Raw genomic sequence first — 11,075 nt, forward strand, 5'->3', positions numbered from 1 at the left:
TAGAAATACTCCTGATCATCTCCTGAAACATAGGGTAAACACCATGAAACTGTTTAGGATTTCTTCATATGATACAAGCTGTGTTTTACATTCACCCAAGTTCTACTGGTGATATTATCAGTTTGAAATAGTCCATTGGAAGCTCATATGAATGTTATAAAACTGTGGTGGAAACCAATAATATGCCCTTAATGAAATGTATTAATTTGTACAGCTGACCAGAACTGCACTGATGTCATTAGTTCTACAAGTTCCATACAGTCACCCACTCTATCACCTTTTTAAAAAATGACAGTTTTCAACATTCAAGGGTTTATGTCAGTGGTAGAGCGTAGGAGTGTAGTTCAAGAAGTCCCTGTTTCATAACCATATACCCTATTCAATAGATACAGTTAAAATGTTTTTCAACCCAATGCACTGTAAGAAAAAATAGGATATATCATCATTTCATATACAAAACAATGAACAATTGGGTTTAACTATGCTCTTAGCACACAATCAACAAACTGCAATAGAGAAGCAGTTACATTTTGCAGAATTTGTGCATTTGACAAAAGATTTTTTTTCCATGATCCAAGATCTACGTGTGATACGAAATGTATGAATTCTTGCAATGGAAACCTCACTGTATTTTACCAAGGCAGATAAAGGACATCCTTCGCACCCCATATACTTATAAGGAGGGTTTGGTGGCTGAAAATGCATTGCTCTGATGGTGATTGCATGTTGTTTGCACTTTGTACATATTACTGAATTAATAAAGTTAAACCTTTCAGAATTGGGGGTATAGCTCAGTGGTAGAGCATTTGACTGCAGATCAAGAGGTCCCTAGTTCAAATCTGGGTGCCCCCTTGTTCAACTGTTTTACCTGTAGAAAAAAAACATTTACAATCTTAGCATTTTATATAATGAGAAACACATTTCTACATTTGAAATACTCCTGATCATCTCCTGAAACATAGGGTAAACACCAAGAAACGGTTTAGGATTTCTTCATATGATACAAGCTGTGTTTTACATTCACCCAAGTTCTACTGGTGATATTATCAGTTTGAAATAGTCCATTGGAAGCTCATATGAATGTTATAAAACGTTGGTGGAAACCAATAATATGCCCTTAATGAAATGTATTAATTTGTACAGCTGACAAGAAGTGCACTGATGTCATTAGTTCTACAAGTTCCATACAGTCACCCACTCTATCACCTTTTTAAAAAAGGGCAGTTTTCAACATTCAAGGGTTTATGTCAGTGGTACAGCGTAGGAGTGTAGTTCAAGAAGTCCCTGTTTCATAACCATATACCCTCTTCAATAGATACAGTTAAAATGTTTTTCAACCCAATGCACTGTAAGAAACAATAGGATATATCATCATTTCATATACAAAACAATGAACAATTGGGTTCAACTATGCTCTTAGCACAACATCAACAAACTGCAGTAGAGAAGCAGTTACATTTTGCAGAATTTGTGCATTTGAATAAAGATTTTTTTTCCATGTTCCAAGATCTACGTGTGATACGAAATGTATGAATTCTTGCAATGGAAACCTCACTGTATTTTACCAAGGCAGATAAAGGACATCCTTCGCACCCCATATACTTATAAGGAGGGTTTGGTGGCTGAAAATGCATTGCTCTGATGGTGATTGCATGTTGTTTGCACTTTGTACATATTACAGAATTAATAAAGGCAAAATTTTCAGATCTGGGGGAATAGTTCAGTGGTAGAGCATTTGAATGGAGATCAAGAGGTCCCTAGTTCAAATCTGGGTGCCCCCTTGTTCAACTGTTTTACCTGTGGAAATTTGTTTTAATTAAATAAATTGAAGAAAACATTTACAATCTTAGCATTTTATGTAATGAGCAACACATTTCTACATTTGAAATACTCCTGATCATCTCCTGAAACATAGGGTAAACACCATGAAACTGTTTAGGATTTCTTCATATGCTACAAGCTGTGTTTTACATTCACCCAAGTTCTACTGGTGATATTATCAGTTTGAAATAGTCCATTGGAAGCTCATATGAATGTTATAAAACTGTGGTGGAAACCAATAATATGCCCTTAATGAAATGTATTAATTTGTACAGCTGACAAGAAGTGCACTGATGTCATTAGTTCTACAAGTTCCATACAGTCACCCACTCTATCACCTTTTTAAAAAAGGGCAGTTTTCAACATTCAAGGGTTTATGTCAGTGGTAGAGCGTAGGAGTGTAGTTCAAGAAGTCCCTGTTTCATAACCATATACCCTCTTCAATAGATACAGTTAAAATGTTTTTCAACCCAATGCACTGTAAGAAACAATAGGACATATCATCATTTCATATACAAAACAATGAACAATTGGGTTCAACTATGCTCTTAGCACAACATCAACAAACTGCAGTAGAGAAGCAGTTACATTTTGCAGAATTTGTGCATTTGAATAAAGATTTTTTTTCCATGTTCCAAGATCTACGTGTGATACGAAATGTATGAATTCTTGCAATGGAAACCTCACTGTATTTTACCAAGGCAGATAAAGGACATCCTTCGCACCCCATATACTTATAAGGAGGGTTTGGTGGCTGAAAATGCATTGCTCTGATGGTGATTGCATGTTGTTTGCACTTTGTACATATTACAGAATTAATAAAGGCAAAATTCTCAGATCTGGGGGAATAGTTCAGTGGTAGAGCCTTTGAATGGAGATCAAGAGGTCCCTAGTTCAAATCTGGGTGCCCCCTTGTTCAACTGTTTTACCTGTGGAAATTTGTTTTAATTAAATAAATTGAAGAAAACATTTACAATCTTAGCATTTTATGTAATGAGCAACACATTTCTACATTTGAAATACTCCTGATCATCTCCTGAAACATAGGGTAAACACCATGAAACTGTTTAGGATTTCTTCATATGCTACAAGCTGTGTTTTACATTCACCCAAGTTCTACTGGTGATATTATCAGTTTGAAATAGTCCATTGGAAGCTCATATGAATGTTATAAAACTGTGGTGGAAACCAATAATATGCCCTTAATGAAATGTATTAATTTGTACAGCTGACCAGAAGTGCACTGATTTCATTAGTTCTACAAGTTCCATACAGTCACCCACTCTATCACCTTTTTAAAAAAGGGCAGTTTTCAACATTCAAGGGTTTAACTCAGTGGTAGAGCGTAGGAGTGTAGTTCAAGAAGTCCCTGTTTCATAACCATATACCCTCTTCAATAGATCCTGTTAAAATGTTTTTCAACCCAATGCACTGTAAGAAACAATAGGATATATCATCATTTCATATACAAAACAATGAACAATTGGGTTTAACTATGCTCTTAGCACAAAATCAACAAACTGCAGTAGAGAAGCAGTTACATTTTGCAGAATGTATGCTTTTGACAAAATATTTTTTTCCAAGTTCCAAGATCTACATGTGATACGAAATGTATGAATTCTTGCAATGGAAACCTCACTGTATTTTACCAAGGCAGATAAAGGACATCCTTTGCACCCCATATACTTATAAGGAGGGTTTGGTGGCTGAAAATGCATTGCTTTGATGGTGATTGCATGTTGCTTGCACTTTGTACATATTACTGACTTAATAAAGGAGAACTTTTCAGAATTGGGGGTATAGCTCAGTGGTAGAGCATTTGACTGCAGATCAAGAGGTCCCTAGTTCAAATCTGGGTGCCCCCTTGTTCAACTGTTTTACCTGTAGAAATATTTTTTTAATTAAATAAATTGAAGAAAACGATTACAATCTTAGCATTTTATGTAATGAGCAACACATTTCTACATTTGAAATACTCCTGATCATCTCCTGAAACATAGGGTAAACACCATGAAACTGTTTAGGATTTCTTCATATGATACAAGCTGTGTTTTACATTCACCCAAGTTCTACTGGTGATATTATCAGTTTGAATTAGTCCATTGGAAGCTCATATGAATGTTATAAAACTTTGGTGGAAAGCAATAATATGCCCTTAATGAAATGTATTAATTTGTACAGCTGACCAGAAGTGCACTGATGTCCTTAGTTCTACAAGTTCCATACAGTCACCCATTCTATCACCTTTTTTAAAAAAAGGGCAGTTTTCAGCATTCAAGGGTTTAACTCAGTGGTAGAGCGTAGGAGTGTAGTTCAAGAAGTCCCTGTTTCATAACCATATACCCTCTTCAATAGATCCTGTTAAAATGTTTTTCAACCCAATGCACTGTAAGAAACAATAGGATATATCATCATTTCATATACAAAACAATGAACATAACCATTGTTTTGTATATGAAATGTTTCATAACCATATACCCTCTTCATTAGATCCTGTTAAAATGTTTTTCAACCCAATGCACTGTAAGAAACAATAGGATATATCATAATTTCATATACAAAACAATGAACAATTGGGTTTAACTATGCTCTTAGCACACAATCAACAAACTGCAATAGAGAAGCAGTTACATTTTGCAGAATGTGTGCATTTGACAAAGATTTTTTTCCATGTTCCAAGATCTACATGTGATACGAAATGTATGAATTCTTGCAATGGAAACCTCACTGTATTTTACCAAGGCAGATAAAGGACATCCTTTGCACCCCATATACTTATAAGGAGGGTTTGGTGGCTGAAAATGCATTGCTTTGATGGTGATTGCATGTTGCTTGCACTTTGTACATATTACTGACTTAATAAAGGAGAACTTTTCAGAATTGGGGGTATAGCTCAGTGGTAGAGCATTTGACTGCAGATCAAGAGGTCCCTAGTTCAAATCTGGGTGCCCCCTTGTTCAACTGTTTTACCTGTAGAAATATTTTTTTAATTAAATAAATTGAAGAAAACGATTACAATCTTAGCATTTTATGTAATGAGCAACACATTTCTACATTTGAAATACTCCTGATCATCTCCTGAAACATAGGGTAAACACCATGAAACTGTTTAGGATTTCTTCATATGATACAAGCTGTGATTTACATTCACCCAAGTTCTACTGGTGATATTATCAGTTTGAATTAGTCCATTGGATGCTCATATGAATGTTATAAAACTTTGGTGGAAAGCAATAATATGCCCTTAATGAAATGTATTAATTTGTACAGCTGACCAGAAGTGCACTGATGTCCTTAGTTCTACAAGTTCCATACAGTCACCCATTCTATCACCTTTTTTAAAAAAAGGGCAGTTTTCAGCATTCAAGGGTTTAACTCAGTGGTAGAGCGTAGGAGTGTAGTTCAAGAAGTCCCTGTTTCATAACCATATACCCTCTTCAATAGATCCTGTTAAAATGTTTTTCAACCCAATGCACTGTAAGAAACAATAGGATATATCATCATTTCATATACAAAACAATGAACATAACCATTGTTTTGTATATGAAATGTTTCATAACCATATACCCTCTTCATTAGATCCTGTTAAAATGTTTTTCAACCCAATGCACTGTAAGAAACAATAGGATATATCATAATTTCATATACAAAACAATGAACAATTGGGTTTAACTATGCTCTTAGCACACAATCAACAAACTGCAATAGAGAAGCAGTTACATTTTGCAGAATGTGTGCATTTGACAAAGATTTTTTTCCATGTTCCAAGATCTACATGTGATACGAAATGTATGAATTCTTGCAATGGAAACCTCACTGTATTTTACCAAGGCAGATAAAGGACATCCTTTGCACCCCATATACTTATAAGGAGGGTTTGGTGGCTGAAAATGCATTGCTTTGATGGTGATTGCATGTTGCTTGCACCTTGTACATATTACTGAATTAATAAAGTTAAACCTTTCAGAATTGGGGGTATAGCTCAGTGGTAGAGCATTTGACTGCAGATCAAGAGGTCCCTAGTTCAAATCTGGGTGCCCCCTTGTTCAACTGTTTTACCTGTAGAAAAAAACATTTACAATCTTAGCATTTTATATAATGAGCAACACATTTCTACATTTGAAATACTCCTGATCATCTCCTGAAACATAGGGTAAACACCAAGAAACGGTTTAGGATTTCTTCATATGATACAAGCTGTGTTTTACATTCACCCAAGTTCTACTGGTGATATTATAAGTTTGAAATAGTCCATTGGAAGCTCATATGAATGTTATAAAACTGTGGTGGAAACCAATAATATGCCCTTAATGAAATGTATTAATTTGTACAGCTGACAAGAAGTGAACTGATGTCATTAGTTCTACAAGTTCCATACAGTCACCCACTCTATCACCTTTTTAAAAAAGGGCAGTTTTCAACATTCAAGGGTTTATGTCAGTGGTAGAGCGTAGGAGTGTAGTTCAAGAAGTCCCTGTTTCATAACCATATTTCCTCTTCAATAGATACAGTTAAAATGTTTTTCAACCCAATGCACTGTAAGAAACAATAGGATATATCATCATTTCATATACAAAACAATGAACAATTGGGTTCAACTATGCTCTTAGCACAACATCAACAAACTGCAGTAGAGAAGCAGTTACATTTTGCAGAATTTGTGCATTTGACAAAAGATTTTTTTTCCATGTTCCAAGATCTACGTGTGATACGAAATGTATGAATTCTTGCAATGGAAACCTCACTGTATTTTACCAAGGCAGATAAAGGACATCCTTCGCACCCCATATACTTATAAGGAGGGTTTGGTGGCTGAAAATGCATTGCTCTGATGGTGATTGCATGTTGTTTGCACTTTGTACATATTAAAGAATTAATAAAGGCGAAATTTTCAGATCTGCGTGAATAGTTCAGTGGTAGAGCATTTGAATGGAGATCAAGAGGTCCCTAGTTCAAATCTGGGTGCCCCCTTGTTCAACTGTTTTACCTGTGGAAATTTGTTTTAATTAAATAAATTGAAGAAAACATTTACAATCTTAGCATTTTATGTAATGAGCAACACATTTCTACATTTGAAATACTCCTGATCATCTCCTGAAACATAGGGTAAACACCATGAAACTGTTTAGGATTTCTTCATATGCTACACGCTGTGTTTTACATTCACCCAAGTTCTACTGGTGATATTATCAGTTTGAAATAGTCCATTGGAAGCTCATATGAATGTTATAAAACTGTGGTGGAAACCAATAATATGCCCTTAATGAAATGTATTAATGTGTACAGCTGACCAGAAGTGCCCTGATTTCATTAGTTCTACCAGTTCCATACAGTCACCCACTCTATCACCTTTTTAAAAAAGGGCAGTTTTCAACATTCAAGGGTTTAACTCAGTGGTAGAGCGTAGGAGTGTAGTTCAAGAAGTCCCTGTTTCATAACCATATACCCTCTTCAATAGATCCTGTTAAAATGTTTTTCAACCCAATGCACTGTAAGAAACAATAGGATATATCATCATTTCATATACAAAACAATGAACAATTGGGTTTAACTATGCTCTTAGCACAAAATCAACAAACTGCAGTAGAGAAGCAGTTACATTTTGCAGAATGTATGCATTTGACAAAAGATGTTTTTCCATGTTCCAAGATCTACATGTGATACGAAATGTATGAATTCTTGCAATGGAAACCTCACTGTATTTTACCAAGGCAGATAAAGGACATCCTTTGCACCCCATATACTTATAAGGAGGGTTTGGTGGCTGAAAATGCATTGCTTTGATGGTGATTGCATGTTGCTTGCACTTTGTACATATTACTGACTTAATAAACGAGAACTTTTCAGAACTGGGGGTATAGCTCAGTGGTAGAGCATTTGACTGCAGATCAAGAGCTCCCTAGTTCAAATCTGGGTGCCCCCTTGTTCAACTGTTTTACCTGTAGAAATATTTTTTTAATTAAATAAATTGAAGAAAACGATTACAATCTTAGCATTTTATGTAATGAGCAACACATTTCTACATTTGAAATACTCCTGATCATCTCCTGAAACATAGGGTAAACACCATGAAACTGTTTAGGATTTCTTCATATGATACAAGCTGTGTTTTACATTCACCCAAGTTCTACTGGTGATATTATCAGTTTGAATTAGTCCATTGGAAGCTCATATGAATGTTATAAAACTTTGGTGGAAAGCAATAATATGCCCTTAATGAAATGTATTAATTTGTACAGCTGACCAGAAGTGCACTGATGTCCTTAGTTCTACAAGTTCCATACAGTCACCCACTCTATCACCTTTTTAAAAAAAAGGGCAGTTTTCAGCATTCAAGGGTTTAACTCAGTGGTAGAGCGTAGGAGTGTAGTTCAAGAAGTCCCTGTTTCATAACCATATACCCTCTTCAATAGATCCTGTTAAAATGTTTTTCAACCCAATGCACTTTAAGAAACAATAGGATATATCATCATTTCATATACAAAACAATGAACATTTGGGTTTAACTATGCTCTTAGCACGAAATCAACAAACTGCAGTAGAGAAGGAGTTACATTTTGCAGAATTTGTGCATTTGACAAAATATTTTTTTTCCATGTTCCAAGATCTACATGTGATACGAAATGTATGAATTTGTCGGGGGGAAGTTCTTCCGGGGTCGGCTGAGTCGTCCGCGGACCTCCGGGCAGGGAGGCCCCAACTCCTCCCGTGTATCCCAAAAAAAATGAGTATGAGGCACACGCAAGAAGCAAGGTGGTTCTGCTGTTTATTGTACAAACGGCAGGGATGGGTCAAGGAACGTACGCGTCCGTCCTGACACACTCTTCTCATCATGGGCTCGCAGGCTCCTTTTACCTTAGTATGACGCGCTACTTGCGTCACCTGGGAAAGTTAGCAAAAAACCTATCGCCACTCTGGATTGGCTCTTCGAGTGGTAGGGTTAGTATAGCATACGTATAGAGAGCATTCTTAGTGGTTGAGGGTTAGTCAGGTGGTATAATTGGGTTGTCCCTTCAAATTGATACATGGAAATTGTTACATGAAGATCTCTGGGGATTGGTCAATGTTAATGGCGTCAGTGATAAGAGCCCCATGTTCTGATTGGCCCACGCACGAGCCCCCCAGTCTGGGACCATCGTTGTTCCCAGCTCGCGGTGCACCTGTCATTTGTAACAATGTTTCACTATGGTTATGTGCAGACAACGTGAAGATTTATTGGTATGCCTGAAGGTCGACTACTCCCACCGCCGCAGATGTTCATTGAATCACTTAATTGTATCTGCCTATGTCTTGAAACGGGGGGTTTCGGTGCCTCCCTCCTCCTGGGCCTGGCACTCTGTCAGGTTTGGCTTGGTCACGTGAGGTGAGACCGTGGTCGAGGTAGAATTCTGCACATGTAATATTGTATTTTCCACTGTGTGCCTGGTTTTAATTGCAGGTGTGACCTCGGCGTCGGCTTGCGGCATACGAGATTGCAACATTGTGCCCTTGACTGTCAATCATCGCCGGGCTCATTCTGCAGGGTCAGCAACTGTACTCTTGCTCATTCAATGTTCATGGAAGCTCTTGCTTGCGGCCTACTTGGGCCTGGTGCATAGGTGGAACCGTTTGATACACAGCGCTTTAGGTTATGGTATCATATTGCTTTATCCCCAGTATCGTGTCTTCGTTATATTCCTCATTGCAATGCATGGGTTTAGGAGAAGCGTCAGCAAGCGTTTTAGATGAGTTCATTATGCGTCTTGCATTTCTGCATTTTGAAAAGCCTATGTGAAAAATAATAAAGATGCGCGTCGGTGAGTGTATCCGTCACCTACGTCATAGCACTGAATATGTTTTTCGTGTGGGTTGGTGTGGGAGTGTCCAGTTTGCATGTTTGCACGGGTGTGCTGACCGGTGGCTAAGTCGTCATGGCATCTCTAACGATGTGTTCATTTACTGTTGCATGGTTCAGTCGAGTTCATCCATGCCGCAGGTGTTGGCATGGGTAGGACAGGCTGGTGGGCACATCCGTATGTTCTTGTACCAGGGTATTTGGTCGTCTGGTAGATGGGCAAACTCCTCTCGTGGCGGGTGCCTGGGCCGTGATCCTCTAGGCCAGGGGTGTGAGGGATTGGTGGGAGCCTTGTGTTCCATTTTCCCACTTCAGTCCCCCCTCTGGTCGACTCTTCGACCACAAACATATCATTTTCCTTATCTCCTCTCACTCTCCATATTTTAGTTACTCCTCCCAAATGTCCATAGTGGTTGACATGGTCTTCAAATGACCAATACATGTATACACAGGTTCCTCCAGGTGTGCAGTATACCTATTTCCCTACGTAGCTCCTTGGGTTTCTTGGGTTTTCGAGTTTCACAGACGGTGGGTCCAGGTGGTTGGTGATGATCTGGTTGCGCAGTTTCTCCCTCTCTTTTATTATTGTGCCTGTGTGTTGGCCGTCATCTGCTGGCATCAAGGGGTGCATACCAATCATTTCGATCATTTCGTCTGTGGTGCATGCCTTCCGGGCCTTCCAGAATCTTATTATGATCAGTGCAGCTCCAGCCAAAATAGTACATCCAACTATAATCTTCAGTCCGTCCGACAGCCACGATGGCATCCATGACTATAATAGCGAAAACCAGCTGTCATCCTTTTTCACACCTTTACTTTCATCCATCATTTTGGAGTGCATCTGGGCCAATTGTGATACTGCTTCTGTCAGTGTACCATTGTCAGCATCGTTAGCAGGAATGAATGTGCAGCATGATTGTCCTATCTTTGCGCAAACTCCTCCTTCCATTGCTGTGAGGAGGTCCAGTACATATCTGTTCTGTAGTGCTACCATCCTCACTGCTCGCAGTTCCTCTTTTATTGCGTTGAATCCATTTACTGTGGAATTAATTGTCATCATTAATTCCCATCGAGCTATCTGGAGCCATTTGGCGTTTGCGTAATCCTATAGTCCCGGATGTATTATTGAGGAGAAAAACATTGCTGCTCTGCTGAATAGTCTATGTTCTGGTGGGATTGAAGTGAGTGCTGTTTCCGACCTTCCCCATAGGTAATTTCCTGTCAGAGGTTCTCCTTGTCTTTTCTTTCTATTCAGGATAGTGTCGTCGCCGTTGTTTTGGTCCTCCGGCCCCTTCTTGGATTGTACAGATCTCTTATCCCTCTTGTTTCCTTCATCCATTTTAGGGAAGCTCGCCACGTTCACATGTTTCTGGGGTACCACTAGTGATGGTACATTAACGTGTACCATCGTGCATATACC

The 11,075-nt window shown here is 38.2% G+C and overlaps 7 non-coding genes across 7 annotated transcripts; all 7 read left to right on the forward strand.

The window, feature by feature from the left end:
- Nucleotides 1-780: 780 nt before the first annotated feature.
- On the forward strand, nt 781-852 carry TRNAC-GCA (transfer RNA cysteine (anticodon GCA)). The gene has a single exon. It is a non-coding gene; the product is annotated as a tRNA-Cys (tRNA).
- Nucleotides 853-1,709: 857 nt separating this feature from the next.
- TRNAS-GGA (transfer RNA serine (anticodon GGA)) lies at nt 1,710-1,781 on the forward strand. Its single transcript has one exon. It is a non-coding gene; the product is annotated as a tRNA-Ser (tRNA).
- An 881-nt stretch (nt 1,782-2,662) lies between these two features.
- Nucleotides 2,663-2,734, forward strand: TRNAS-GGA (transfer RNA serine (anticodon GGA)). The gene has a single exon. It is a non-coding gene; the product is annotated as a tRNA-Ser (tRNA).
- An 880-nt stretch (nt 2,735-3,614) lies between these two features.
- Nucleotides 3,615-3,686, forward strand: TRNAC-GCA (transfer RNA cysteine (anticodon GCA)). Its single transcript has one exon. It is a non-coding gene; the product is annotated as a tRNA-Cys (tRNA).
- Nucleotides 3,687-4,703: 1,017 nt separating this feature from the next.
- Nucleotides 4,704-4,775, forward strand: TRNAC-GCA (transfer RNA cysteine (anticodon GCA)). The gene has a single exon. It is a non-coding gene; the product is annotated as a tRNA-Cys (tRNA).
- Nucleotides 4,776-5,792: 1,017 nt separating this feature from the next.
- Nucleotides 5,793-5,864, forward strand: TRNAC-GCA (transfer RNA cysteine (anticodon GCA)). The gene has a single exon. It is a non-coding gene; the product is annotated as a tRNA-Cys (tRNA).
- A 1,808-nt stretch (nt 5,865-7,672) lies between these two features.
- On the forward strand, nt 7,673-7,744 carry TRNAC-GCA (transfer RNA cysteine (anticodon GCA)). The gene has a single exon. It is a non-coding gene; the product is annotated as a tRNA-Cys (tRNA).
- The last annotated feature ends 3,331 nt before the right edge of the window (nt 7,745-11,075 follow it).

The sequence above is a fragment of the Ambystoma mexicanum genome, unplaced genomic scaffold, assembly GCF_040938575.1.
Source record: "Ambystoma mexicanum isolate Mex_15411 unplaced genomic scaffold, UKY_AmexF1_1 Mex_scaf66, whole genome shotgun sequence".
Classification (NCBI taxonomy): domain Eukaryota; kingdom Metazoa; phylum Chordata; class Amphibia; order Caudata; family Ambystomatidae; genus Ambystoma; species Ambystoma mexicanum.